The following is a 27,353-nucleotide window of genomic DNA, read 5'->3' on the forward strand; positions in this document are numbered from 1 at the left end:
AATTTAAGAAATACCGGGGCTGGGGATTTAGCTCAGTGGTAGAGCGCTTTCCTAGGAAGCACAAGGCCCTGGGTTCGGTCCCCAGCTCCGAAAAAAAGAACCAAAAAAAAAAAAAAAAAAAAAGAAATACCAATAGCTGTTGCCCACATCAATAAAATAGTTTTTCAGTCCTCCAAAAATTGAAGAAATTAAAAAACATTTAGGGTCAAAGACTGAATGACCCTAAATATCTAAGTTGGACAATATCTGGCCTACACCACTGCTCTGTCCCTCTCGGGGCTCCAGATTAAAGTAGTTGTCCAAACCTGGTTATAATGGCTCTCTCTCCCTCTGCTGACTGCCTTAATGATGAGCATCTTACTTGGATCTAGACTGTGCAAGAGCCACTGAAGACTTCATGTGAGGATTATTTTGGTGAGGATCATTTTAGTCAATAAAACCCCAAGTGGTAGATAAGGAATAGACTGTCATTTCTACGATCTGTATATTAGTATGAAAGAATATGCTACCTTAAACAATCATATACACCTTCTAACCAGGAGGGCACCCATGCACGAGGGAGGATGGACTTGGAAGGTGATGAACACTGGGCTAGCTTTCTTTAGAGTGCTGAGGATTGAACCCAGGACAGCATACAGGCCCGCATGGCTCTACCACATAGCTTCATGGATTCCCAGCCCTACATCTGAGTTCTTACTGGCGCTGACTTCCAAGTCAAAGTACCCCTGATTGCTCAGATTTCCTTCTTGTGGAATATAATTAATCCTGTCATATTTCTGTTATTTGCTGCTTAGACCTTCCTATCGCTACAGGGGAAATGATGTGTTTAGTACTGCTGTGTAGGAATCCCCTCCTACCTTCCCCATGGAATTTAAACATTTTCCCTGGATTCTGGGAAATCGGTAAGCTGTGGAAAGTGTTATAATCCTCCTGTGAAAATGAAAACTGTCACTATAGAGACATAGAATAAACCCAAAGAAGGTCTGTGACAAAGGGACTTGAAAGCTAAAGGTGACATTTGCAGAAATGTCAGTTGTCTGATAAATTTTATCTGTATTTGTAACCAGTTGTAAGTTTACGTCCCTGTCGATGTCTGTAACTACTAATGAGTCATCCTTGCAAATTGACAGGTTATTTACGTGCTATCCTATTATGCATTGTATTCAAAGAAACAACACACTTTAGGGGAAAAAAAAGTCTTGAAATCGTCAGTTTCAACACGTGAATTTTGTGTAACATTGTGGCCTCCTGTAGGCCCTTTGAGGCATTCAGAAGGGACCACAGTCCTTTGCAAGTACAAGTTGTTGGAGAAAATTTAAATTTAGAAAAACCAATTCAATGTCAAATCCAAATTCAGGACAGACTAAATATTTTCATCCTTAAAAAGATGGATTTATCTGCCGAAACTTGTATAGTAGCGTTCAGCACAGGGGTGCTTCAGAGTCAGGGCCACTCTTAAACGTGGCCAACAGTAGCAGAAAATGAAACTTTTCTATTGAGAACCAAAGTGAAGAGTATCAGATAAATGAATGTTGCCTACATTCAAACTGTCCATTTTAATTATAACTTTCTATTATAACTTGCATATTAAATATTTTAACACTTTGATTAATTTTAATTCATTTAGTTTTCATTTTCTGGATTTGGGCTTTTAAATTTTGCTTTTGGTGGTATTTTTATCTGGGAAAGAAAGGCTCTTTTTAGGAGCAAGGAAATGCAGCACGATTCACAAAGAGAGACCCACTGTAGACTGAGGGGCCTAGGGGTGCAGAAGCCCCGTCCCTCCCTAAGGCCTGGGGGCTTGGGGGTCTTTGAAGGTGTCTTCTCCTGACCCTCAGTGTTGGTCAGTTTGAAGCAAGATCGGGAGACTGATAGGTACACTACTTCAGGGTCAGCACATTCCTGTCTGCACTTGAACATCGCCATTGGGTTCCCAGGATCTGAAGCTTCGAGTTTTTTTGTCTCAGGTCAGGATGGTGAGGAAAACGCCAGCCATATTGGAGTTCTCCATCTTTATTATCTAGCCACGGCCCCTCCGTTCCCTACACCTATCTTTGGGTAATCTGTCTAACCCCTAGTCACCCATTTCTTACTCTCCAAGGTCACCCTAACTGCTATTGGGGACTTGGAGACATAGACTATTCTAACTGCTTCTAAGCTAACAAAAGCAGTGTTGTAAAAGATGCAGAAGTCAGACTGCCTCGGACGAGAGTTAACCTAAAAGGCCATGATCAGACTTAACAGGTGGCAAGGATCCAGAACATAAGACAGCCCTGTGATGAGAGCATGTGTCCATGGGGCATGCTCTGGGAATGAGGTAGAGCCTGTGATATACACAAAGTGAGACTGTTAATACTAATATAATTCCTCCGAGAGGTTTCTTGCCCTTATTAGAGGAGGGGCAAGAAAGCAACCCAAAAGACCCTTGGTAGACATTGGCATAGTTATTAGAAAGACTGATAGTGTCACTGCCACCACTGTCCACTACAAAATGTACACCAGAGGAAAGATCAGTGGTTTTCACTAGTCACTGTAAGTTCAGAATCCCCTCCATTACAGCCTCCTGGCAATACTGAGAAACACAGTTAATGAGGAAAATTCTTCAGCATTATGGTTAACATAAGTCCTTTTAGTAAGGTGAATTCTAATTGGGCAACAGACTGGACCATTTACCAGAACCCTATAGGGTCAGAGAAATGGTCTTCTCTAGCTAAATTGATTTTTTGTTTGACATATCAAAGTAAAACTGTGCAATTAGTTGGATTTGGTTTTTTTTTCCTTATACCAGATTCCTGCTTAGGGATATAATGCCTAGAAACTTTGTGCAAGAAGTCTCTTTGGCAGTGCCTTCCCATTGATAGATGCCCCTATTCATGTACCAGATGTAACATCATGTGGGATATGAACATCATGGGCCAAACTAGAGTGAACTCTAGATTCTGTTTGTTGAGGTCATACCAGACATCAGCATTAAATTGACATTTGCAAAGAGAAGTAAAAACCCATCCTAACACTTTTATATGATTGCCTAGCAATGTTCCACCGACACCACTTGGGTATCCTGAATTATTTCCCCAAACCAGTGAGTTTGACAACAGGGTATCTGGTAGCCTCCCGCAATTGGGGAACATGGGTGGTTAAGGTGCAGAAGGTTCAGGGGTGGTTAATGTTTGTCACGACTTTATAGTTGTGAGAAATACTCGTCCAGGAAAAGAGTGATACAGAGTTGTTGTTTTTTAAAGTTTGCTTTCTAGAGTTTGTAATAACATTTAAGAGGATAACAGTCCAGACTAGCCTGAAATTCACTGTGTAATCCAGGCTAGCCCCTAATAAATGGTGAACCTCTTGTGTTAACCTCATTAATGCTAGAATTATAGGTTTGAGCTACCATGCCAGGTGATTATTTTATTTTTACAGCAAACTATTGATATTTTTCACGTAGCCCCGTGGTATAATGTGATTGTAATTAGTCTTTACCCAAACTCACACTGAAGCTGAATCCTTCAATGTACACATGCTGGGAAGTGGTGACAACTTTAAGAGTTAATTGGGTCATAGGGGCTCCACCATCATAGAGGAACTAATACAGAACCCATGAGAGTAGGCTTCCCTCACTCTTAAACACATCGCCCCCGCATGTGCCCACTTGCATCCCACGTGATATTCTTCACTGTGTTATTTTACAGAATGACCCCTCTCTAGATATGTCCAATGGTCTTGAACTTCCTTCAGAACTATAAGCCAAGATGAAAACACTTTATAAATTACCCCCTTGTTTTTAAGACCCGAGTAAAATGTCACAAAATAGAGTCTATGATTTGGCAGAATTCTCAAGACTTTAAATTGTTCATTTGAAATCCAAAGATTAATAACTGCCAGATTTTGAAAACATTAGACTTGTGCTTTTCATATCAGAGTAACTTAATATTGTCCCATTGCAACTTTTTCCTCAGTGCCAGCAATGGAACTTGGGACCTCACAGTGTGCTGGCCCTGCACTGCACTTCCAGTCTCCCATTTTAAAGGAGTAAGTTGCCTTGCTTTACACTTTACATCAATGAATCACCTTGTAGTTAAACGCAGTAGTGTTTAGCACAATCTCTTTGATGATGTTGTTGCTCCCCTACCTGCTGGTTCTTGTCCAGCCCCATGCTAGCCCCCTCCTCCCCTTCCTCACACCCTTTCCCAGATGACACTCCCCACCCCACCCCCACTCTGCTCACAGGTGAGAAGATCAGATGGTCAGTTCAGTTTTCTTTTTTTTAATCTGGTCTTATTGGTGCAGAGCCATGCTACTGCACCTGAATTCCCATCTGTTTCCCCAAACTCTGTCTCTAGCTAATGCCGGCTAAGTGCATCTTGCTAATTGACCATTCAGCAAACAGTTCATCTCTATCTCAGTTGTGTCCTAACTCTGAAAGCATCGATGATTCTTCTCAATTTGTCTTTTTTACTTCCCTTGTTCTGTCTCCACTGCTCTTTAATTTGCACAGAGACAGACCTGGTGCTCGGCTGTGAACTATCTTCTTACTAAAGAATTTCCCCGAATCGTGTTTCCCCTCATGCCCTCTCGCTGCTAACCCTTCACTCTGCACTCTTTCAGCTTTCCTGGCCCTGTCCCCATCATGCCCCGTTCAAGGATCTTCTGTCCACGTTCTAATGTTCCTTGAAATATTTTAGTTTTTCGAGTTCCTGTTTTATTATATGGCTCTCCCTTAGCTTCACCTGTAGTTAAATGTCAACCTTGCCATGTGTTCTGTCAAGAGAAACCGTGATGCCTTTCTCTCCTCTACTTTAGAAGATGCCTGCTTCTGATAGTCATTGACCAACTTTGTGTTGAAAGAACAAATGACCCCCTTTGTGCTGTTTTTCTTCACTCTAACCTAAACCTGCAGCTATTGCTGTAAGACGTCCCTGAAAACATATAATCACTTCTGCATTTTCTCTTGACTCTGTAACTCCATTCACGGTTTCCTCTATCACTTCACATCTGTACTAATTTGCCAAAACTTACTTCTAAATGTGAGTTGAAGTAACTCAAAAAGAAAAGATGCACAGCTGCGTTAATAGTTAAAATTAGAGGTAACATTTACTAAAGGAGCTACTTGTGGAAAAACCCTTAGAACTTTCTTTACATGTCATCTCTTTATTACAAATATAGAATTAGACATTGCTGCATTTACCGTATGGATATGGGAGTTCTAAAATCCAAACTGTTTTCTCAAAGGGCATTTTAGCACGTTTCTGTTGAGGCAGATGTCGTTTGCAAACCCCAGCCTGTGAGTCCATGTGTGCCCCAGGGGTCTCAACTGCTTCTCAATCCTTCCTGAGCCTTCCTCCTCCCCCCGACCTTCCTCTGTCCCGAGCTCTTCAGTATTTGCACCCCAAGTCAATAATTTGTCACATCACCACGCACTTAAAGATTTCTGGTCATTTTATGTGAATGATGAAGCAGTAAGCGTTTAAAGGCAGGTTCTCTCGCATAGTCTCTCAGACACTTTGCACGTACAGTAGTAGACACAGGAATATGAAAGGGATTCAGTGAAATACTTCGTGAAAGCAAAGGTTAGTTCATAGGCATAGCATAATCCTGTACAGCAAGCATACGTCTGCAGGAATTAGCATCCCCTCATTGCAGCCTTATACGAGTACATGTGATCGTGGTAGCGTTGACTCTTAATTAGACATGGTCATGTGGATCAGTCTTTTTTTTTCCCCAGCTATTTTTTTTACTTTAAATTGCTTTCAGTTCTGATGCACTTACTTACCGTTTAAGCCACGGTAACCCTAGTGTTCAAGTTTAACGGTTAAAGTTCTGTTTCTTCAGGTTCCAATATAAATGCATCAAGCAGAGGTCCCTAAAGAATTTGTTTTTAATCTCCTATGTTGTCTCGGGCCAAGTTACCTCTCTCTTACTAAATTAGAATCTAACTTGCCAAGTACATTTTTAAACCTTTACTTTGAGAACACACTCATAGGTTAGATTCTCAAGGTCTCGGCCTTCGCCTCAGCTCATGACTGAGTGCTGTATATAACTGTAGGGAGTCGTGATTTGCTTTCCTAGGCAAAGGCTTTCATTATTTTGTTGATCATTGCTATTTATTTCAATGGACCCTTGACTCAATTTATGTCCTCCAAAAGACTGCAGGAGAGGGCACCAGCTATAAGAGCCCTCGATGCTCTTCCCTGGACTCAGTTTCCAGCCCCCAGGATGGGACCTGATGCCCTCTCCTGTTCCCTGTGTGCTTGTACTCACCTGTGCACACACGCTCAGAGACACATACATAAAAACAAAATCTCTAATGCATTTGAAAAAATGCAAGAGTCTTGATTGGGTTTGCATTTGCAGGGGAAAAAAAGACAACACACCTCACAGGAAGTAATCTCCACTAGCCAATAATCAGGTTTGAAACTGATAAAGTCAGGATGCCCCAGGGCTTCAGCTACAACAAGGCCGAGGGCTGGGTTTGTGACACAGTCCTTGGGATGATCCCATTTAACTTAGACTGAACTACTGCATCAGGCAGCTAAATTCAACCAAATACCTACAAAATGCTTGCTCAAATGACCCCCTGCTTTATATTTTTAAGAACCCTATGAGGTAATTTAGACTTCCACTCAAATGCAGAAATTAGAGCTCGGGGAGCTTAAGCAACTTTTTCGAGGGCCACAGAGCATAAACAGATAAACCAGGATTGGTCACAAGCTACCAGCTTCTGCTCTGCCTACTCGTGGGCAACCAAACAAGTTAGACATATGGTCTCTCCCGTGTCACGAAGGGCTTTGGGGAAGCTCAGATCACTTAGTTATGGGCATGAACACATCCCCAGCCAGCTCATAGTGGCTCTTTATCTGCTCCCCACATATTAAGTAAACTGCGTTGTTTCCGAAATGTAGCTCTATATAATAGCATCCTATTTGCTTTTAATTCCTGCATTTATAATAGGCAAATAAATCTTGTATTTATCTGCATCTAAGAAGGAGGATAAAATGTTTTCCTCTTATCAAACACTGATAGTTTTATAGTTTTTGGGTTTTTTTTTTTTTTTGAAGAGTGCTTTTTGGCAAGGCAGGCAAAAGCAATCTGGAGGCCTGTGTGATGGCTGTTCACACTTGGTAATGAATAAATTCTGTTGGCTTTCAGGGGAGTCAGAAGGGAGTCATTGGTTTACTAGAGATGTGGCCTGAAAACACCAAGCCAGCTAGCTCATCAGGGCTCCTGATCTCGTGCCCTTCCTCTGGCAAACCATGTGTCGGATGTGGTAGGAGAAAGAATCTCCCTTTCAGCAACAGAATGTGTGCAAACTACACCCTGAATGGTCCTATGATGACCTTGCAAATGCAGCACATGCCCTTGTGACCACAAGGCCTGACAACTGTAATTTCCTTTGCTTCTCATTGGAGCTCTCCTGCTGGCAGGCAGGCATTTGGTATAGCTGCTTCCCCGACACCCAGGACACTTGCCCTCCCCCACCTAATGCATATGTACAAAAGATGGTTCAATAGAACACTGGTTATGCAAACTAGGAGTCGTCCTCCTGAATGAACTGAGAGGACTTGCTGGCGTGTTCTGTGAAGGCAATGGACATTTTTGAGGCATTATCTAACGCACTTGCTGAAGTCATTCCAAAGCTCACGATTAGGCAGTTTCTTGGGGCAGTGCACTTCTAGAAGAGGATTTCCCCCAGTGATGTCACCAAGGTTGCTTCATTTGTGTATGCACCTTTTCTACTTTCGAGGCCCCAGACATTGCTCTAGGTGCCAGTGATAAGCACCTGATTAAGGCACTGATGTGTCCTCGATTACCACTTAAGGGTGAAGACAGTGAAGAAGTTAACAAATTAAAAATGCGGATGGCGATAAATTTCACAAATTTATTTTATGAAAAGAAACTAGAGTCTGTGAACTCTGGTGCCTCAGGGCTGTTGATGTCACATAACTCTGGGTGAACCATTCTGGTCACATATTTAATAAGTGATGTGTTCTGAGAAAGACTCAGGTACAGATCCTCCAACGAGAGACCTCTATTGGATCGGACTTACATTGGACCCTTGGGTACGTCTTTCTAAGCTGTATTCGGAGGCCAGATTTCTGGTCATTGAAAATCTCCAATTCCAGTTCCATCAGCACCACCTTTCATTGCCTCTTTAAAAAACTTTTAGTGGTTTTTACAACATATTCATTCTCTCTCTCCTTACCTTCCCTCCTCCCCTCATATCCTCATTCTCTCTCGCTCTCTCTCTGTCTCCCCAGATTATACTAAGAGTAAGACACAGACATGAAGAGCTAGCTATTGCTGCAAACATGAAGTGCTTCGACATTCAGAATAAATACCCTTAAACCCAGTTAAGTGGTAGCCAGCCACACTTTCTAAACTGCATTCGGAATGTTCCCCCGGCCTTCCAGGAAGCCGCTGGTCCTCTCCGGTCCTCCCAGGAAGCCGCTGGTCCTCTCCGGTCCTCCCAGGAAGCCGCTGGTCCTCTCCGGTCCTCTGAAGCCTCCATGTGCCTTCGTCTTCCCAGGCTAATGGGCCTCCTTTCCAAGGAGCACTGTGTGGCCTGAGCAGCGACATACCTGTGGTTTGGTACAGAGTGAGCTGGGCCAGGAGTCTGGGGAGCCAGCCTTTATTCCCATCATTGCCAGTCACTCTGGGATCCCAAGCTAATCAAATCCGCTCCGTGCTTCAATTCATACCCATGCAAAATGGAAAACATAATACTGTAATAGTGCTCCGAACATGCACAGCCAAGTAAGTCGGGAACAGAATGCTTGGCGGCTTTGATTTGCTCCAAACTCAAAGACATGATGACCTGGATATCTCTGGCCACAGAGACCAGGCCCTCTTAAGGGAGCCTAACATTAAATAGGATAAAGAAAAATTAAGCCCTAAACTACTTTGGATATTAGCACTTAGATCTGACCATTATGCCTTGTGCCTGCATATTGAGAATATTGGGAAAGTTAACCGAAGACTAGGTTATGTAAATATCCACGCAGGAAAGGTTCCCTTCCACGTATTTATGCCCGTAATCTCATTACACTTTAACGATCTTAGCTGACCTAGGCCCGCAGTGAAAGGTTCCATTTAAATGAATTCTGATTTTAGAGCTGGCCTGGTGGTACATGGTTGTAATCCCACAAATCTGGGAGGTAGAGGCAAGAAAGTAACAAATTCAAGGCTGGTGTGGGCTACATAGTGAGACCCTGTCTCAAACAAATCAAACACAGAAGTCTTGACTTAAACTGGACCATTGGTGTCCCCACTGGGGGACAATTGTTGTGCTATACTCTGGTTGTTTACAGTGTATAAGGATGTGAGGCATCACAAGAGATGGGTCATAAAAGACACAAGCATGGCTTGATAGTAAATCAAGGGAAATGAAACATTCTTATGCTCAGGGAAAAAGTAGAGGGACCCAGAAAGATGCCAGTAAGTAAGGTGCTGATTCTAGATAGAGGAAAAAATTTATTTTTTTAAAGTGTTCAGGAAGTGATGGAGGAAGGACAGAAAATTATGGAAAACAGCAGTTATTTCTCAACCCACGCTGCAGAATGAACTTGGGGAAAATTAGTAAAAACACAGGTTTCTGGGCACTTCCTCAGCCTTTAGGAAGAAAAATTTTCAAAGGAAGCAGTCTAGATTTTGATGCCTTTAAAAATTTTAAAAGTAGTTTCAATTTTAAATCAATTGTAAATGATTTACACAGACTTGGGATATGCTACGGGAAGTTTTATGGGACTTGCAGAAATGTATAGTTTCGTATGGCTTTATGTCATTTTGACACAAGTTAGCGGCATCAGAAAGGGGGGAGCCTCAATTAAGAAGATGCCCCAAAAGTCCTGGCTGTAAAGCATTTTCCTAATTAGTCATCAGTGGGGGAGGGCCCAGCCCATTGTGGGTGGAGCCATCTCTGGACTGGTGGTCCTGGGTTCTATAAGAGAGCAGGCTGAGCAAGCTGGAGCAGCAAGCCAGCAAGCAGCATCCTCTGTGGCTTAGGTGTCATCTCCTGCCTCTAACTTCCTGCCCTGTGTGAGTTTCTGCCCTCATAGCTTTCGATGATGTACTGTTATATTGAACTGTGAGCAGAACAAAGCCTTTCCTTCCCAAGTTGCTTTGGTCACATGTTTCATCACAGCAATAGTAACTCTAACTTGCCATATTTGCACATGTTATAGAGTAGCATTGTGTAAGTTTTACTTTTGGAATTGTGTATCTGATCATGCACATACACATCCTAAGCAGACACACAGCCTAGATCCCACTAGGCACTGCCCAAACAGAAACAAACAACAAAAAGAATCAACTAGGTAACATGTAAAAGGAAAGAAACCTTTTTTGTTTCTGGGTCAATGTGTGTTTACTTACATGATTTCTGTGTATATATGTGTGTTCTAGATTATCATACAAACTGTATCTGTTACTAATTTCTTAAGTGAAAATAATGAAAACATTTTGAAGATGGTATGTATATATATATGTATATATGTATGTACACACACACACACACACACACACACACACACACACACACACACACATTGGTTTTCTGAGACAAGTTTTCTCTATAGAGCCCTAGCTGTACAGGAATTCATTTTGTAAACCAGACTGGCCTGTAACTCACAGAGATCTGCCTGCTTCTGCCTCCCAATTGGTGGGATTAAAGGTGTGTGCCACCACAAACTGGCCTTGAAGATGGTATTTACTTCTGGTGGTAATTGGAGAAATAAGGAAGAGCTAGAATGCAACATCATCAGATTCACTCTATTGAAAAGATGCAGGTAGAGCTTATATGGTGGATTCAAATGAAGAAAAGCATAGCAAAGTTCAAGAGACTTTATAGCCATCACCCATATTTAAGAATCAGACTAAGTACTCACAATTTCTAAAAATGTCTATATTGTTGATCATTATAGATGATGCTATTCTTCAATGGGGTTGAAAGCATATCGGATTGAACAGGCCATTGTTTCCATCTGTTAGCACCTAAGTTATTATTGATATCACCAATTCAAGAAGGAGAAGAAGAGATACAACCTAAAGATAGGCTGTAGACAATCTAAAAGGCAGACATGGGCCCAGAGTAATCATTACATTACGGACAGCGCCTTAGCCCACCTGACTTGCCACAACAAAATAGCACAGACTAATTTATACAAACCATATATTCGTTTCTTACAGTTGTGGAGGTTGGGAACGTCACGACCATGAAGTGTAGTGTGTAATAAGGACATTCTTGTGGAGTTGCCATATGGTAAAAGAGACAGAAGACCAAAGGAAAAAGGGAAGGAAGTGCCGTCCTTACCTGGTGCTAATCCTATTCGTGAGGACTCTGTCCTCAGTACTTACTAACCTCTTAATGGCCCCCAAGGTTATTGCTATCCTCGGCCACTGAGTTTTGTCTTTATGTTTGTCTTATTCTCTAAACATAACTCTTGCTGTGTTACCCAGGCTGGCCTCTAGCTCCTAGGCTTAAATGCTCCCTTTATGTCAGCCTCTCTACTAGATGAGATTGAGTGTATTTGCGTATTTGTGTGTGTGTGTGTGTGTGTGTGTCTGTCTGTCTGTCTGTGTGTGTCTGTGTGTGTGCCACGCACACGCCACACATAACAAATATTAACACGTGAACTCCAGGGGGCATATTCAGACCGTTTATTAAGGAAACAGAGATTTAACCAAACAGTTTCAGGGGGCAGGGCAAGCAGTATACAAATGGCCAATGAGTGCATGCACATCATTGACCATCAGAGAAGTGTCAATAAACACACACACACACACACACACACACACACACCCACACACACAAACAACTTTTTCATTGGTTTTCTTTTTGGAATTTTGCTTTATATTTTACACAGGCCCACTGTGCAGCCCCAGCTACTGGAGACCAGGCTAGCTGGGACTCAAAGAGTCCTATGCCTCCCAAATACTGAGACTGAAGTAGTGTGTCACCACACCTGGCTAAAATAAATCTTAAAAGACACTGAGGGAGGGACTTGAAAGGGTGAATTCTATGTATGTAAATCATATCTCATTTCAAAAATAGAACAAAGTTTACCCTCAGGTTCAACAAAAAGGAAGAAAATATGGAAATTTCTACATACTGATTAAGAGTACAGATTTAGAAATCAGACTCCTTGCGTTCAGAGTCTCACTTGGTGACTTAGGAAAGCATAGTGAAGTGGTTTGCTATAGAAAAAGTATTTAGTTTCTGTGTGCTGTAGCTTATCTGAAACAAAGTAATAACTATATCCCCTTTATAGAGACCTTGAAAGAGCCAATTCCTCAGTCAAGTAAACAGCTTCCTACCCCACACATCAAGACCTCAGTAAAGCATGGCTAATGCTAAGAGTTTTTAAATGATCTCAAAATTATAGAACAGTGTTGTCTGCATCAGGAAGGATGAGGCTAAAATGTAGAAGAAAGGAAAGAAAGGGTTTAAACTTCTTGTTAGTGGGGTGGGGAGTGGGTGGATGGCCACCTAAGCTCTTAGGGGTGACATGGCTCCTTCCCACCTGCTTCCTTCCTTCTGTTAGCATCTGTGACTTCCAACGTTAATGTTTGCTTTCCTCTCCACGTGGGGATGGAAGCTTTACCAGTGTAGAGTTGGTGTTACTCTCTGCTCTTCCGGGATTCTAGGAAAGAGAGGCTTCCCCACAACAGGTGCTCCACATACAAATAAGATAGTGAGAGAAAAGTACTAGACAGCCTCCACCTGGTGTATATTTAAGTCCATGTTCAGACCCAGTGTGTTACTGTGTTGCCAATGACTTTTCTGTGGATATAGAGGGATGAATATTTAGAATCCAGTTAGAAACTACAGTGTTCTGGGAAGTGACAAGAGTAGGTCCTCCTGTAGGTTCTATGACCACCCAGTCATTGGCAGCTAGATAGGTTTACAGTACCAGGTATGAATTCCCTGTCTTGAATGGGCCTGAGTCCAATGGGCCTTTGGTTACTCCATAGATGTAATTAACAAAGCACTTTGGGGGATATCTGGTGCTTAACAATCTTAAAATGTAAAGTCATGTTGGCACGTCCATGTATTCACAGCTAATGGGACTGCCGAGTCGTGAACCCGTTTTAAGTCCAGGACTTTGAGACCAGCCCACACTGGCCCTTACCTTCAAAGTAAAGCCGATCTTGGGTCCCATATAATTATAGATGCAAGCAGTCCAGCATCTGGCAAATGCTACAGCTACTTTATCTGACTACCAAAAACTCTAGGTCAGAGCTGGAGGCTGGAGCTCCAGACCCAGTATTAATTTTATTTGCTGCATGACAGTAGACAGATAGCACAAGTGAGCTTCCAGGTCATAACCAAGGAAATTGTGATGGTAAATCATAACCCGCCATTGTTTAGACTCAGAGTGTGGCAAAATGCACTTTCTTCTTACGGCATTATGGAAAAGCAGCTTGTAGTGATAGTTACTGATGTCGGTAATTATCATTTCAATACTTTCTTGTACAAAAGTGCGGTGATCAGGCATACCCACATCCTGCTGTGGAAAGCATAAACTGGTTCATCTGCGTGGTGGTTCAGGTAAGAGACATCTTCCTGCTACAGTTCGTGGTGCTATTTGGGGGGACTGTTGTAGTCTCTAGGGGTAGAACTTTCCTTGAGGAACCATATCACTAGAGGCCCCACATCCTGGCCTCTCTGTGTCTCTCCCTATCTATCTATCTATCTATCTATCTATCTATCTATCTATCTATCTATCTATCTATCTATCTATCTCTGCTTCCTGTGTTGGTTGAAGCACAACCAGACAACTTCCGTGTTTTCTCAGCCATAATGGACAGAAAACCACGGCAGCATGTGTCATAATTACAAAAGCATGTACCCTTTGAATTTCTAGAAAAGTCTCTGTATATTTCTATTTGAGGAAAGCGGCACTGTCATTCATGGCAGCTTTGTTTAGAAGGTCAAAAGACAGGAAACCTGGCTGTCAGTGGTGGCTCATGCCTTTGATCCCAGCACTCAGTAGGCAAAGACAGGCAGATCCCTTTGAGTTCGAGGCTACACAGAGAATCTGTCTTGAAAAACAAAACAAAACAAAAACAACAACAAAACAAATAAAACCAACCAACCAAACAAAACCTAGCCAATGTTAGTTCAATGGTGTTAAATGAGGTTAGGACACAGGAAATATTATAAGATATTTTTAGTTCTCAGAAAAGAATGAGCAGATCTTTACACCCTGAGATTGAATAAGACACAGAGAGGGGAAAGCAGGGTGAGGAGCCCCTGTACAGCATGTTGCCTTTTGTGCATTAGCATGCATGGGTAAACTGAGGCAAGCTATCACTAAGAGAGCACACAGGAATTGAGAATGTAGTTCCCGAACAGGGGGCTCTGGGAGATAGAGGAACTTTGCCTGGGTGCAGCCTTTTGGATCTTTTGACTTCTCAAGTAAGACAGTGAAAGGCTGATTCTGAAAATGGTTTAAATCCCAAATAAATTACACGGTCAGTAAAATTCAGCAAAGATCCTTTTCAAGAAGACCCTTAAATGAAGTCCTAGGATGTTAACATGTGAACAGTGTACGACTGCGGGAGGTGGTATAGTCTGCGTGCAGAGCTCATGCAAACTACCACACAGTTACTAACATGTCTTCTAGAGGGCTGCACTATTTTAGAACCCATTATTTTTTATTAGGTTTTCTTAAAAGTTTAAATAATACAGTGCCTCTAGGCTCAGTAAATTAAAAGCAACTGAAGACAGACTGACTTTAACGCTGGGAACACAAGCTTAATTGGTTTCTCCATTTCCAGCGCTCTACAGTTATCCCTGGCTAGCAACTTTTAAAGCATAGGTGGCCGTCCACTATTGTTAGCCTAAATGTCAACCCAAACAGCAGACCTCCAGTCCCAGATCACTCGGCCAAACACTTTGACAACAAAATTGTGTGCCAAAGCCCTTCTATACTTAAAGGAACCCGAGACAATATAGGAAGAGAAATCCACCAGAAATGGAACCTATATGAACTTGGAGTATAAGAAAAGCCTGCTCTTGAGGATTGCCTTTTCTGGCATCACTGGGAGGAGAGCCCCTTGGTTCTGTGGAGGCTCAATGACCCATCGTAAGGGAATGCTAGGGTGCTGAGGTGGGAGTGGGTGGTGGGTGAGGGAGCACCCTCATGAAGCAGGGGTAGGGGGGGATAGGGGGCTCCTGGAGAGGAAACTGGGAAGAGGGATAACATTTGAAATGTAAATAAATAAAATAACCGATACAATTCATAAAAAAAAGAAAAGCCTGCCCCTGAGAGATCAGGAATTTCGAAGTATAATAGTAACTCCTATAAAGGGCTCATTTCTCATACCAATGTTATAGATTATAAAGCATGATCCACAATCCACTGTGCTGACTAGTTTTATGTCAACTCCACACATGCGAGTCATTTGGGAAGGAACCTTGACTGAGAAAAGGCTGCCTAGGTAGACCTGTGAGCAAGCCTGTGGTGTGTTTTCTTTCTCTGCATTGATGACGGATGTGGGAGGACCCTGACCACTGTGAGCGGAGTCACACCTGAGGTGCTGCTCTCCCATGCTATAAGAAAGTAGGTTGAGCATGCCGTGGCAGGCAAGCCAGTAAGCAGTGTTCTTCCACGACTTCTGCTTCAGTTCCTCCTTCTACCACTGTGAATTCTTACCCTGGCTTCCGTGAATTCCAGCCATAATCTAAATCAAACCCTTTGCTCCCCAAGTTAGCTTCATCATAGTAGAAGCTCTAACTAAGGTGCTGCCTGCCTGGTATGTGTACAAATGTGCATGCCTATGTCATACAACCTGCTGCTTTCGTCCTAAGAAGAGCCATCTATTTCTCAACCTTGCAAGTCTGGTCTAGCCTTGGGTCTTCTTCTGATCAGTAGAATGTGACTGACCTGAGGTGATGCAGGTTGCGTGGCTAGCTAGACCTCTGTAAGCCTTGTAGCTTCTTCCTCTTCCCCTTGAGCATTACCCAGAAGGCCCATTGGGACGCTGACCCAGACTCCCTGAGGATGAGAGGCCACCTGGAAAAGAATAGAGGGGCCCAGCTCACTGGCAGCACCAAATGTCATGCACAGAGGCTGTGTTTCCTTTCTGCCCCAAGGACTCTTTAGACAGATGCTCATCTGTCGTAACTGAGGCCCGGTATCATCGGTGGTAAATAGGCAGACAGCCCAGGAGACAATGACAAGTGGCAAATTATTGCTATATGCCATTGTTTCTGGATGCTTGGTTGCCAGAAAAAGCAGACAGCGTTAGTGAAGCATGTTCGTCTCTTACCTAGCACAAACTACAATCTGTGCCAGAGTGGATTCCTTGTTTGTTTTAAATGCCGTAGCTGGTATTCTCTAGCACTGGGCCTCGTGGTCCACCTCGCAGTCTGTAGGCACTAAATAAATACTCTTTAACTAGTCCCCACACACAGATTAGCCTTCGGGTATATTTATATTTCTAAATGTACTAATTTACTAATTTGCAAACTGCTGAAAATCAACATAATTATCATCAACAATTTGTATCGCTCGTATCAGGAGTGAGACAATGGAACTTGTAATTGGGATATGGCTCCCTGGCTGCAGTGGATTATCACAAGTGTCATAACAATGCTGGTAAGATTATATGATGAGCTAGTCCTCAAATGGCGGTTAATAAATGAACAGAACTCCTGTAAGTGAAACCCCGAGACAATCTTTCCAATTGCCACTAAAATTGTCCTGGGTAGGGTCATAATAAACAGATCAATGAATCTTGGCAATGGAGCAGACATGTTCTACTGATAAACCGATAATGCCTTACATCTTGTTTACGTAGCTGTTGTACTTAACACCAAGATTACAAAAACTGACCTGAAATAACAGTCATAAATACGCTGCCCAGGAAGGAAGCAAAAGCAAATGAGGAAACTGAAAATATCGATGTAAAAATCAGTTAACTCCGTGATGAAAAGCTCCGTGAATGCCAGTTGAACCATCATTTACACTTCGCCATCAAATCAGAAGACAGTTGGCGTGCCACCGACTCCTATTCCCATAACGGGACACCAAAGTGTTTGACCAACAGAATGTTCCTAGGTGCCCCCCAAACTGATCTGAACTGCAAACTATAAGTGCACGTGTTTGTTCTAAAAAACAGAGGCATTGCTTATCTTTTCTCCCCCTAGAATCTCAGGCAAGCAAGGCAAATGATTTTAGGCAGCTCTGTGTAATCCAGAGTGTCGGTACTGAAGCAAAAGTTGCAAGGCAGCACCCACATCCGATGGTATATGTGGCGGGCTGCTGCTAGGCTGAGCATTTCTGTAGATCCCAGCTAGACCTAAAGAAAGAGAAATCGCCCTAGTGGTTTTCCTGCATCTCAGGGATGCGAGCTCAGTCAAGCATCCTGGGGGGTAGGGTGGGGATGAGGAGAAGACCTCAGTCTCCTGATGTGGTGTCACCAGCATGTGGAGCAGAGGAAGTTAACAAGAAGCTGCATTCATTCATCAGAACTTGGGTGCCGAAGGCTGCAGTTTCTGAAGATGCACAGAACTTTCAGCTCATTCGGAAGGTAAAGTGCGTTTTCAGAAAGCTTGTAGCCAGTCATCCCTGCCACAGGCTTTAAGATGAAAGACTGGGACGAATTCAATAAACTTCATGCCTCCCTGTGGAGATACAGGACCTGCAGAGAAGACTCCAAGTTCTTGCTCTGAGGCACATATGTACAAACATGACCTTGTTGCCCCCTTTACCTCTCTCTTCACCTCCATCCCATACCTGGTGAAGATCTCTGTGATAGTTTGACTGAGAATGCCCATCCCCCATCCCATAGGTGCATATGCTTGAATGCTTGGTTCTTAGTGGAACTGTTTGGGAAAGGATTAGGGGTGTGGCCATGTTAGAGAGGGTGTATCATTTGGGGTGGGCACACACTCTCTCTCTCTCTCTCTCTTTCCCTCACTCCCACCTTCTCTTCCCTCTTCCTCTCCTTCCCCCACCCCTCTCTCTGTCTCTCTGCCGCCAACTCTCACATAATATGTAAGGTGTCAACTACCCCTTCAGCACCAGGCCTGGCTGCCTGTATCCTGTTTCTTCTGAAACTGTAAGCAAACCCTCAATTAAATGCTCTCCTTTATAGGTTGCACTGCTCATGGAATCTCCTCATAGCAATAGAAAAGTAACAAAGACAGAGGTGTACCCGCTGAATCCCCCCTATACACATACGCGCGCACACACACACACACACACACACACACACACACACACACACACACACACGAGACACACACTGCAGAATAAATGTGGTGAGGAAGAACCACTTGAACCTTTGCACAAACTCCAATCTGCTAGCAGTGGGCCTGTAAATAGATTCTTAATGATAATAATTCTCCCCGATCTAGGACATTTTACAATTCTTTCACCTTGAGAGTTCAGACTTGGGAGGAACATTTGAGAACCGGAAGCTGCCCTTGGCTCCACTATGGGAAGTATGGTTTCCTATCTAAATATTCTCTTGATATTCAAGTAAGAACACCACTGAATGTGTGGTACAGAGTATAAGTCACTTACATCCCTGTGCCATCCTGGTCCTAGTCACTATTTGGCTGCATATGGCGGACATATACAGAACCACAGAGTTGATTTGGCCTTCTTGATAGATTAGTAAGAAGTTTTGAGACTATATAAAAAACAACAATAACAACAAAACAAAACAAACCTTCAGGCAGGCATTCATTGTGTTAAATAGGAAGACCTACATCAGGTGACCCACGTGTAACAGAGATTATTTAATGAGGCCTGGAGGAATCGTAGCTGCTTGCACCAGGAGCTCATTTAATGTGAGTTTCCGTTAAATGTCTGTCAGGACTGTTGAGCAGAGCCACTGTGCTTCTGAGCCTTGTGCCCTCAGCACCAAGCCTAGCACATAACTGGCTCTCAACAACTGCTGGCTAAATTATCGACTGACCAAATAAAGACTCCATTGAAACGAATTCCTGGGATCCTGAGAAACCTTTCAAATATTCTGTGGAAAATGAACATTTGAATATCTTGAAGCTAAAATGTTTTTGTAATGGTATAAATTAATATTGAAAGTACGACTAGCCTCTGAGAGAAAAAAATTACAAACAGCCATTATTTTAATAGACTATTGGTGAAATATATTCCCTTAAAAGATGCTTAAATTTCATTTTATGCTTGGGGTGGTCTGTAGAGGAGCACGAGAGGGCTCCTGTCTGTTTGCAGAAATAGGTTATTTAAAGCCAGGCATAGTTGTGTGTGTCTGTAATTCCAGGGCTTGAGGGATAGAGGCAGGAGGATCAGGAGATCAAGGCCATTCTCAGCCACCTAGTTGAAGGCAAGCCTGGTCTACATGGTATTCTGCCTGATTTTTTTTTAAAAAAGTAGATTATTTAAAACTTAAGTTTTCACTAGATTGCCACTTATTTTTATTTTGGGGGAAAGGTGTGCTTTTCTAGACAGAGTTTCTCTGGGTAGCCCTGGCTATCCTGGAACTCACTCTGTAGACAAGACTGGCCTTGAACTCAGAGATCCACCTGCCCCTGTCTTAGAGTGCTGGGATTAAAGGCTTGTACCACCACTGCTTGACTAGATTGCCATTTAAATTTGCCCCAAACAATAAACAGACCAGTAAACCATAAACCATCCCTGTCTGCCTTTTCTTTTAGGGGAGGCACAATTAAAACAGCGGCCATGCTATGGAGAGACACCAGTGCTATGCCTAGCAAGCTAGATAGGCGGTGGCCCCTGAGTAAGGCCACAGCCTCCAACCCAAGAGGACTGTGCTTGACTGCGTGTTCTGGGCATCATCACCTTGAATCCCTTCAAGAAATAGCTACAAAATTAAACCTTATGTTTTCTGGGTTTTGACTCTTAAACCACAGAACTATAAAGCTTAGGTATTATTACGTATTTCCTCACACTTTGACAGTATCTATGAACACCTGTACTCGGCATCAGCGAAACTCTTTTATCTGAAAACACTTTAAATGTTAATGAATAGTATGTGTTCCTGGCTTTCCAGTATTTTAGTACATACTGCCTGCTAAATGCTAATTCTCTGTTCTGAGCACAGAATCCAAGACCCATCCTGACAGAGGGACAATGGAAGACAGTAACAGGAAGACGCAGTACATGGCAGCTGACTGAGAATGAATAGTCATTCCCTGTTGTCCTAAAAAGAAAGGTCAAAGCCAATCTGGGTTCAAATTTCAATTCTTCTACCAACCAGTTCTGAAAACTTAACAAAGTTATACAGCCTCTGTGGGACCCTCTGCAGGTAGCTGGCAAGCACGGGTTTCCTGATTAAAACCAGCATATTAGCTAGAAAGGCAAAGTTACTGGCATCATTTTCAGTAAACGAAAACTGAAAGATAATGTTTATTTTCTAAAATGGAATTTGCAGGGCTGCTAGGTACTCGCACTCATCTCGGATTCATGGCAGGTTGACACAGCAGGATCCCACAAGCTAAAGACTAGCTTGGGCAACCTATGGGAAAGCAAACAAAACCCATTAACAGTATCATCGAGAGTGACCATGAGCCTGGCAACCTGCAGAGCCTGAACATTGCTGTCCCTCACACTATTTTCATATTTAATGCCGTAAGATTTCTCTTCAAGTCAATAACTTCAAAATCCTGAAGGAAAATGCTTAAGTTCCCTTTCGTAGGCACACACACACCTGAAGACGAGGCACTTTTCCCAGGAGCAGGGCCGTAGCACAGGAGTAACTCTTAAAAGGGTCAGTTTAACTACATTGTGACTCAAGATCCCTTCAGGCCAACTTCTGGTTGGAAGAGCAACCCAGGGGAACCTCCTCCTGCCCCTGCCTGTTCTAATTTGTGGTTCAGTGAGCCCCTCTATCATTGCGTCTGTCTGCTCCAAGTCTGTTTAACAGTGCTAAGAGTGAGAATGCCTTGGCCACTTATTAACTTCTGAGTTGTGGTTTTCCTAGTGGGCTAGTCATGGGAAATGCTAACTTCATGAAGACAGCTTTCTGCCCTATAATGATACACCCAGTCAAGATCTTCAAAGACTTCTGTCCCTACGTGATGCAATTAATCTATATAACTCTGGTTAAGGCTTTTTCTTCAAATACACTTGTCCTCCTAACACTTCTCACTAAAGATAATATCTAATCTCAAAAGTAAAAGCACTTCAATATGCATTTTGTGCTCCACTAACTTGTAAACTCTCTGAGAGCAGGCCCCTGCTTATTATTGTAAAATTTTTGTGCTGAGAATAATGGCTGACACAGAGGAGACCTTCATGAAATAAATATTAAATGAATGGATATATTTAATATTATTAAGCCTATATATTCCTATGTCTTTAGCATATATACAAATATATCAAGATAAATACACACACACACACACACACACACACACACACGAAGAAAACAAGAATGCTTTTAACTTTCGATCATGAGGCCTAGTTTATTTTAACCAGACGTGATTAGTCACCGGTAATTAAGAAACTTGTTATGTACTTTTTTGCTGTGTACCCCTTCTCAGTTCCTTTATTTGATGGTGGAGATTTGGAAACCATGTACCTTCAGTTATGTATCTGTAAAGAAAAGGATAGTATAGATTTTAACTTTAACTTTTTCAGACCTCTTTTTTAAATGATAGTTCTTAAACACTTTAACTTCCCTTTTAGCCTACCACCCACCAGAGGTAGTGGGAAAGAAAGGATACAGGGGAAGTGGACCTGTTTAGAAAGGTTCTTTAGAGCAACTCCTGTCTGTGTCGTTGGGAAATTGGCAGTTCAGTTCACAGGTCCGCGGCGGCGGCCTGATCCACTCTCTAACACTTCGCCTACACACCAGCAATACAATTTGGTGGAGTGAGGATAGCAAATAGGATTCAGCAGCGGTGGCACTCACTACCTAGCAGAAACAGCCAAGCCTCGGCCTCAGCACAAGTTAGCAGGAGGGACCAGGGAGGACTGCCAGAAGTTCTAGGCTGCGCCTCTCTCAGGGAAGTGAAGCTCAGTGAGGACACAAGACCCACAAGAGTTGCACAGCTAGCTCTATAAGCAAGCCTAACCCAGCCTCTGTCACTGTCTGTGAATGCTATTTATACCCTCCAAACATGATGTGTCCTCCACAGGTCTTCCCTCAGCATGTGCATCTGTCTCAGCTGACATCACGCTGCCAATCAGCCAGAGTCCACAGAAGTGGCGAGAAACTGCCTTATGCCACCAGAAGTTTTTTGGTGCATTTCTCTCTATGGAGTCCCCAAAAATGCAGGCCAACCACACAATGTAAGGTGAACCAATACATGTATGTATGTTGTTAGCAAAGAGTCCTTCATCATATGCCCTTTCACATGCTTGCTTTTAGCAGAACATCCTCTCTCCTGTGTCTGCTTCAGTGAAACATTCCTTCAGGAGTCTGCGTTGGCCTTTCACCAGTCCCCTGCTGGTGTTGATGTTTTGGAACATAGTGGAACCTTTAAGAGGTCACTGGGCCTCATTCCCTCTCCACTTCCTACTTCCTAATTACAGATGTAATGTGACCAGCTACCTTATTTCCTGCTACCAAGCCTTCCCCTTAATAAAGAACAGTATCCCCTTCAACCATAAGCCAAGATAAACCCTTTCTTCCTTGAGGTGCTTGACCTGTGTTTTTTAGAGCGACAAGAAAAGTAACTAATACAAATATACCATTACTAACACTTTATTTATTGTTTGTCTAAAATCCACATTTATCTGGGAAACCCTATTTCTACACTGGCACAAATTTAACTTGCCTCTTTCAAAATTAAAACAAACAAAATCTTTTAGATCAGAGTCATATTTTTCATTTATTAAACTTAGCACCTGGAAAATTGTCTGGTTTGTGGTTTAGACTTGGTATGCCTTTGAGAGTCGTGGAATGATGCCCCTCAAACTCCTGAAATACAAATGGGTGCGCAATGTTCTTTGTAAGTACTGAGGACTAGCATAGAGGGGTGTGGGTAAGATATTAAAAAGCTGACCTTTCTCAAAGACTGTTTTATAATTTATCATTGAGTTGCTGTCATGTTATGGTGGGTTTTATTTTCTGATGGAAAAGGCATAAGTTTAAGAGGATCTGGTGTAAACAATACTTGGGTGTCTACCTCAGCCCTGCTGGCCAGGGGTGGAAAAGGACACCCAAGTACCTGTGTCAGGCACTACTACAATGGACAGATGTGTGATGGGAGATGGGAGATGAAAGGAAGCCGAGGAGGTCATTTTCTGTGGAGAAAGAGAACTGGAGACCCAATGGTGGTGAGGAACAGATATGAGAAAACTGCAATACCTCCTTAGGTCATGGTGATGTCCTGGCCAAGGCTGCCATCAAAAGCCATGTCTGGGTTTGTGGTCCTGCTGTAGCTGGGGTCTCTGTAACAGTCTATGGCCCAAGTTACCACCAAAGGCCAATGAGATGTCCATGGTCTGGGCTGTCACTCCAGACCATGTGAATATCTGAGGGTCGTGCTGTCACCTGAGGCTATGGTGACATCTGTATACATACTGCTGTCAGGGACGACCTCTGGGTCCATGGTCTATAGCAGCCAGGGTCTGTGTTGATGTCCGAGGCCTGTGTTACAACCAAAGACCATGGGACCATGCAGATGTCCCTAGTTTGGGCTGCCACCTGAGACCATGATGATGTTCCATCACTGCGCTGAGCTGGCCTTGCCCCTCACCTGGGCAGAGCAGCGGGGAGAGCTGGTGCCCATGCGCGTGCATGCATGTGTGTGTGCGCGCGCGCGCGCGCACAAACACACACACACACACACACACACACACACACAGAGAGAGAAAGAGAGAGGGAGAGAGAGAGAGAGAGAATAATACTAACCAGTCAATCTTACATGTGTATTGGTGCTGTGGTGCTAATGATGGAGCCCAGAGCCGGATGTATACTAGGCTAGCACTCTACCATCTATCTCTAGCCTTAAGTGTTTTAAAAAGGATGATCTCTGAGTAAACAAGACTCAAGGAACCATTAAAAGTGAACTCTGTTAATTCAATGAACATAAAGTCTTAGCAATATAGTCCAGAAAAACTCCACTTCATCAAAAAATTTAAAGGACTCTTTATATGAAAAACGTCACTATCCTGAGCAATATTCTGTAGGGTTGTATGAAGAATTACTTGAACAAGCTGGCCCTGGGGCTGCACACCTGTACTTCCAGTACTTAGGAGAGAGAAGCAAATGGGGACAAGGCACAGCAAATTCAAGTTCAGCCTGTTAGACTCAAAAGGTTCTAAAGGAATTCTTTGAGCAGATAAAACTGTGGCTCCATGTGTACTCGATAGTTGGTGGTTTAGTCCCTGGGAGCTCGGGGGGTCTGGTTGGTTGATATTGTTCTTCCTGTGGAGGTACAAACCCCTTCAGCTCCTTCAGTCCTTTCTCAACTCCTCCACTGGGGGCCCTGTGCTCAGTTCAATGGTTAGCTGCAAGCATCCTCATCTGTATCAGTAAGGTTCTGGCAGAGCCTCTCAGGAGACATCCATATCAGGTTCCTGTCAGCAAGCACTTCTTGGCATCAGCATAGAGGGACCCATGACTCCAGCCACATATGTAGCAGAGGATGGCATTGTCTCACATCAATAGGAGGAAAAGCCCTTGGTCCTGTGAAAGCTTGTTTTTCCAGTGTAGGGGAATGCCAGGGTGCTGAGGTGGGAATGGGTGGGTGAGAGTGGTAGCATCTTCATAGAAGCAGGGGGAGGGAGAAGAGGGGATAGGAGAAGGGGGTGGAGGGGATAACATTTGAAATGTAAATACATAAAATATCCATAAACATAAAATTTAAAAAAAAACTGACTTCACCTGACTGCAGATGTTTCAAACATCACTAAAAAGGCTCAAGGGAAAACCTTTATAAAGTCTACACAGATAAGAAGACAAAGAACATATCTGATTAGTTAAACCTCTCAAGAGTTACTTAACCATCCAACTGGTAAAGCCCCTACTTGGAGTTCATTTCAGACTCAGTCGGTTACTCTGAATTGTCTTTGTTTATGTAGGACCTCAGCTAGATTTTGTGGGGGGATACCATCAAGAGAAAGGGAGAATGGAAAGCCATCGAATTGTTACTTTAAGAGTAAAGTTAAGGGGTTGGGGATTTAGCTCAGCGGTAGAGCGCTTGCCTAGTGAGTGCAAGGCCCTGGGTTCGGTCCCCAGCTCTGAAAAAAAAAAAAAAAAAAGAAGAGTAAAGTTAAATCCACCATACGAAAGGGGCAGTAAGCAGTAATAGATACCACAGAGACTCTACTTGAATGAACCCTGGGCAAAGTTCATAACCTAAGCTTAGAATGGGACACCCATGGCCTGTTTGAGGAAACAGGGCAGACAGTGTAGAGTGGCATCACAGTTCTCATCACACACCTTTCCAGGAACTGAGCTAGAGGACTGGGCTATACTCAAAGCAGAAGTGTGTGTGTGTGTGTGTGTGTGTGTGTGTGTGTGTGTGTGTGTGTGTATGTGTGTGTGTGTGATGTTCAAGGCTCTGGATTTAATCTCCACCACTGCAAATAGAACAATTAAGAAGGCAGGCAGGCAAGTCAATACAGCCATCTCTGAATCCTTTTTAAAATGGAACGACCTTCCAGTACCACATATACAAATGTGTACTCACATAAAGATATTCATGCAGACGTAGAGGTTACCTTTTAGATTTGTTTCCTCTTTTGTGGAAACTGCCCATCCCAAAATAGGGTCAGGTATACCCATGAGCTCCATTACAGCAGTGCCACAGGGCCCTGGAAATATCTTCCATGTGCTTTGTGTTAAGCAATCTGTCAGAATATCAAGAGAGCTGAGTTACGACGCTTCGTGCTGGAGGCTGACTCTCCTGCTGCATGTGCCTCCCAGCTACAATTTCATGATTTTAAAAAGACTAATCCAGGCATTACATTATTGTCAGTGCCTCCCAAAATATCCCTTGCCAATTATTCTGCTTGTTTTCAAAGGTTCTCTTAGTACAGGTATTTCCTGTTTTATTTCAAAATTAATGATAAATGATGGGCTTTTGAAGGTTTAGAGAATGAAGTGTGTTCCAAGAAACTTTTTTTTTTTTGGATAGGCATTGCCTAAAGAGTTCCAACAGTTTTCCTCCTCTCAAGTTGAAAACGGTAATTATATTTTTCCATAGTCATACATTCTTCAGGACTTAAAAATATATTTCGAGAAGTTCACTTGTAGAATATACTCTGAAAATGAGAACAGATATTCTTTCCCAGTCAGTAAAAGTCTCACTCTTACGTTCTCCGGTGCCGAAGCACTGTATTTTAATAGCTACCGTCCAAAGTGCTTAATTGCTTTGATACGGGTTGGTTCTTCTACTCTTCGTAACTGCCACGAAAACTGGAATGTGATAGAGGTGTTTGGACTGGTGAATACCCAGCATAGGCGGGACTACTCAGTCTCTTCAGTGCCTACCCCACTGGTGATGGACAGTTATGAGGACATATCACTTTTCTTAATCTAAGATGGCAGTGATCTAAGAATTCATCAGAGGAACCCGAGAGCTGAATTCCCAGAGGTAGAGGCTCCGGGAGCAAAGGAATTTAAAGACTGGTTTTGAAAAACACATGGACTTTGAATACAAAAATTAACTTCAGTTTTTTTTAACCACAGGAAAGGCTTCTCCTTGTACACAATCATGGTCTACCATATCCCTGAGATAGTCTCTTCCGTTGCCCTCTGTCCAGCCTTCTCTGAGTTGAATTCACAGCCTGAAATCTGCCCAGTGCTCAAGATTAGGAATTGTTCTGGCGGTGGGTGAGAGCGACGGGTTCTCTGCCTGTAAACCTGGGCAAGGAACCAGAGACTCACACCTGGTGCTCTGTTCCTTCCAAAGATTATAAAAGCAAGGCATGCTAGCTCCTCAGCACACAGCCAAAGCTGCCTGGCGCGCCACACATCTTTGTTCTGATCCCGAAAGATCAGAGACCCAGGGCTATACCTTAACCTACTTCTCGGGGCTGGTGCCACTGCCTCTGAGACGGCAGAAACTAAGTTATAACTTGCAAAATGGAAAACCAAAAGCCCTACAAGAGCTCTCTCTCTCTCTCTCTCTCTCTCTCTCTCTCTCTCTCTGTGTCTCTGTCTCTCTCTCAATCTCTCTGTCTCTGTCTCTCTGTCTCTGTCTATCTCCTGTCTCTATCTCTGTGTATCTCTGTCTCTCTGTCTCTCTGTCTCTCTGTCTGTCTCTCTCTCTGTGTGTATATGTCTGTCTCTGTCTCTCTCCATGCCAATACACACATACTCATACTCATAATCTAAAAGTAAACTTCTCAAGAAAATGAAAAGACTATAATTTTCATAATTGCAATCCTGTGTTCCTTTGGGCAAAAGTCAGACATGTTAATATCCTGATGATAACGATGTCCTTG

Source organism: Rattus norvegicus, chromosome 5 (genome assembly GCF_021556685.1).
Source record: "Rattus norvegicus strain SHRSP/BbbUtx chromosome 5, alternate assembly SHRSP_T2T, whole genome shotgun sequence".
NCBI lineage: Eukaryota > Metazoa > Chordata > Mammalia > Rodentia > Muridae > Rattus > Rattus norvegicus.